This window comes from Galeopterus variegatus, unplaced genomic scaffold (genome assembly GCF_000696425.1).
Source record: "Galeopterus variegatus unplaced genomic scaffold, G_variegatus-3.0.2 Scaffold12140, whole genome shotgun sequence".
In the NCBI taxonomy this organism is placed as follows: domain Eukaryota; kingdom Metazoa; phylum Chordata; class Mammalia; order Dermoptera; family Cynocephalidae; genus Galeopterus; species Galeopterus variegatus.
This window is the reverse complement of record NW_007738251.1, coordinates 36,001-40,644: the sequence shown is the minus strand read 5'-3', so window position 1 is coordinate 40,644 and position 4,644 is coordinate 36,001.

Here is a 4,644-nt window from a genome sequence, read left to right as displayed (position 1 = left end):
AAAGGGCAACGATGGAGATTGTCCAACCACTTCCATCTCTTCTTCCTAGATGAAACTGTCCACTGTTTCTACATCAAATCCCACTTGCTTTTCATGCCCCTTCCTCTCCCACAAATATGACACAGATCACAGGATGTCTATTCTCCTTTATTTGAAAATCAAGATATTTAACATAACAAAACTTAAAAACAAACAAACAAACAAAAAACAAAAACAAAAAACGAAAATTTTATCTTGAATTTGCAGTTTTGTAGGACCTGCTAACACAGGGTTTTATGATAAAATAGCAGGTGCACTGGATTGAAGGAGGAAAACAGAATTCCAGTATCAATCCTATAATCCTGAAATCTTCGGAGCTTTGCTAAGAACTATTCTAGTGTTTATCTAGTCCATTTTCACTGTCAGTTATCACCTTGCTGTGAAGATGTTTTTGATTATTTACCCCGTCCATTATTGTTTGGAAAAGGTATTTGTATATGCTAAGAACACCTTACTCTATACATTTTAAATATCTCTGCTTAGGTTTAACAAATAAAAGAGACATGATATATAAAGCATGTAAAGGAGTAACTGATTTTTCAACTTTATTTATTTATTTTTATTTTTTTATTATTATTATTATTTTTTTTTGTCTTTTTCCGTGTCCGGCAACAGATCGCAACCCTCAGTGTTGCTCCCACGCCTCGCTCAGCCAGTGAGCGGGAACCGGTCTGTATGTGGGATCCGAACCCTTGGTGGGAGCGACGCTGTGCTTCCCAAGCGGCGCACTACAGCAGTGCGCCACTGGGCTGGCCCCGATTTTTCAACTTTAAACATGATTAAATTAGTTAGGAAACATTTGGGGTTCTGGGGTTTCTCCATAACTTAGCTAAGAATTAGTCTTGTGTTTTTTGAGCGTATTACCATTTTCAGTGTCAGTCATTATCTCCCTTTGGAAGATGTCTGGATTCCTTTACCCTGTCCATTCTTCCTCTGCAGAAAACAACTGATTTCTCAATCTTTAGACATCTAAAATCAATTAGAAATTATTTAAGGTTCACCAATTTCACCATAACTCCAAAGCTCTTTAAAACCATTCTATGTTTTGCCAGTCAACTCAAACAGTGTGTAATGTCCATTCCCCAAAAACTTGCCCGAGTAAGCTTCCCAGTAGGAAAAACAACAGCAACTGAAATGTATGCACTTCTATGCATGCAACATCATTATATAAAAATTATTGAATTTTATAATACATTGCATGGAAATACTTAAAATATTTCTTTTCAAATACTGCATTAGATATATTGACCCGAAAGTAATATTCATTATTTCTTAAAGATTGCTCAGGAAAAATATTAAAATTTATGTTATGTATAAATCAAATACACACACACACACACACACACATATGTGTATCTCCTGTATTTTATCTGGAAATTCTAAGCTTAATAGATTCTGATATATGTGATTGGTGATTAATTTTTCAGGTATTTCTATCTTCTTTTTCACTTGCATTATCCAAATGCCAGTATCAACTCTCACAAATCAAAATTTTTAATGACCTAAAAACACCACTCTACACCAGGGAACTACAATTAGCAAAGAAAGTAATGATTTTGTGGGGGGTGTATTTGAAGAAATCAGCTGTCATTTACCATAAGAGTATCTATGGGGAGAAACCAGAAGTCATGGGAAATTACATATGTCCTGATTATCAGCACAATCAATGACAATTATTTTCCACTTACTTTTTAAAAAAGATTCCAATTTTCTTCTTCCACACTACTCTCACATTTTCTTTGGAAAGGAAGAATTTATGGTTTTCCTCCCTCTTTTGGATACTCCCTGAGGAAGTAGCATGTAATTCATTCAGATTACTGTGCCTAAATCATCTGAGAATTTTTAAAACATTGCCTTGATGTGCCTGCTAATTACCTAGGAGAACCTACATATTCCCCATTGAGAACATATGAAAAACAATTCAAGAAAGGAAAAAAAAAAACAGCATAAATGTTTTATACAGTTCCGTAGAGACCTATATTAAGTAAGGTATTCACTCAACACATAGTCAACTATTAAAGTAACAATGAAAATTACTTTCACATCAGCTTTATCTCAGTACAACTGGAACATTTCCAGTGTCATGATTGTAAGTGACATTACCATTACCACAAAGGATTTTTAAAATTTATTATTTAAATAAAACATGCAGTGCTACTGGGTTAAAAATATATCCTTTACCCTTACATGTGAGATGGATTTTACAATTCTGACATCCAGAAGATACCAAATCTAGACAAACTATGTAACTTGTTCAAAGTCATATGCTTTATAACAGAATATTTGAAATTAGAGTCTCATCGCTACATGAGATATATATATATATATACTTTGCCCTTTCATATGGCAATCCCATACCAATTATTGTAATGCAATATGTTACTACAACGACTACTCCAATGTAATATTTCTTGAGCAGATATCTGACTACAATTCAGTAAATCCTTATGAAGAATAAGATTTTGATACGATGGTTCATACCATATTTACATCATTGCATTTATGTGCTCTTCTTCCAAGACTTTGGCATGTATAAGAACTGAGCAAAATTTGCATACAATGACACATGGATCTAAATTGCACTAATGAGCCTTAAAAAAAATCTTTAATTTTTGTCTCTTCCCTAATACTTAAATCAACATATAGAGCATTTCAACACCAAAGAAAGTTCCCTCATACTTTAAACTTCCCTGAGCCACTTCTATCATAAGAAAATTTTCCTCAAATTTTAACCCACAAACAACATTCTTTCATCCCCATGCAACAGAATTCATTCCTTAGACTTATTTTTTCTATTCCTGAATCTTGCATACATGGAATCATACTATATATATAGTATGATTAAGAATATACATATTCTTAATCTGGCTTCTTTCATTCACCATATGTTTTTTAAAAAAAAAAATCTATGTTGTATTTGCTTTGTCACATTATGTTCCTTAGTATGAATATATAAAACATATACAATTCTTTAATACTTCTATTGATAGATATTTGAATTTTGGGTTATTATGAGAAGTCTAGCTTAATCTCCTGTATAATTTTATCTTTTTGACATAAGCATTAATTTTTCTTCGTCAAAGATATGAGTAGAATTACTAGAATTAGGGTGTGTTGTATTTAAGTTTAGAAGAGATGGCTACCTTTCAAACTTATTGCAGCATTTACATTGCCAGCAGCTATGTATGATGATCTGCTTTTCTCCACATCCTCACCAATATTTAATGTAGGAAGTTGTAGAGTTTTCTTTTTTTTTTTTAATGTTTAAAATAGGAATCGTAACTGGTATACTTTTCTGTGTGCTTGTTAAGTTTAAAATAAGAATGGTAACTGGTATACTTTTCTGTGTGTTTGTTAGTCATTCATTTATCTTCATTTGTAAAGTTTCTAAACTTTTGCCCAATTTTAAAAGTTGTTTTTCCTTTTTATTAATATTTTAATATTTTATATTGCTCTAGATGAAACTACTTTTTTAGATTTCCTTCCAGAAGCTTTATTGTATAGACATTTATATTTACTTCTTTGACATAATATCCTGCAGTGATACAAAGCAGAGCCTTTTTAGTATTTGGGGGATAAAACCCTCTCCTTCCCAAGACCTCCTCATACAGAAAATATATTATGATGCAGGTAATGGGATAAGAAGGAGGAGCCAGAAAGCTCATAAAGCCATAAGCTGAGTTCAGGTACATAATACCCTTGTAGGGTAAATGCTGGACATAGCCCTATTCCCCCTCCCCATGCATACCAGAGTTCCCCCTCCCCTCTGGGAAACTACCCCTGGCCAAGGCAGTTACCCATGGAAAGGCATGTCCCCTTTAAGATCAATGGAATACTGGAGGAAGCAGGGACCCTAAGTAAGGGAATCAGCATGCTGGTGCTAAAACACTCTGGCACCAGAAGAGTAGCAAGTAGATTAACTTATCTACTTAGCCTTATCTCCCATGTGCTCTGAGTTATGTGATCTGGGTGAGAGTCTGTGCATAAGTTTGCAAATGATTTACACCCCTACTTTGATCTGTTCACTACGTAACTTGTATGTACCCTGTGGTGGTGCAGATAACTAGCTGGCCTGCCAATGACAGCGACTCCCATAAGTCTAATAAACTGATATCTCTACCTATTATAATACTGGGTGAGTTCTTTGGAATAGGCAAACAGTACATGAGTGCTCTCTCAGTTTTGGGGCTCCTGTGATACAATTGGCATTGATGGCAGTCTATTCCCAAAAAGCTACTCATTGAAGCAGCCAAGGGAGAGAAAGAAGGTATGGGAAGAATGTTGCAGGGGGAAATATCTGAGTGGGCCACTAATTCAATGTGGTCTGATGCTGCAAGCTTGAAAAATAGCTGGGGACGGGCCGGCCCGGTGGCGCGCTGCGATAGTTCGCCGCTTGGGTAGCGCGGCGGCGCTCCCGCAGAGGGTTCGGATCCCACATACAGACTGGTTCCCGCTCACTGGCTGAGTGAGGCGCGGGAGCAACACCGAGGGTTGCAATCCCATTGCCAGTCCCGGTCCGGTACGGGGGCGACACTGAGGGTTGCGATCCGTTGCCGGACACGGAAAAAGACAAAAAGGTAAAAAAAAAAAAAAAAAAAAAAAAAA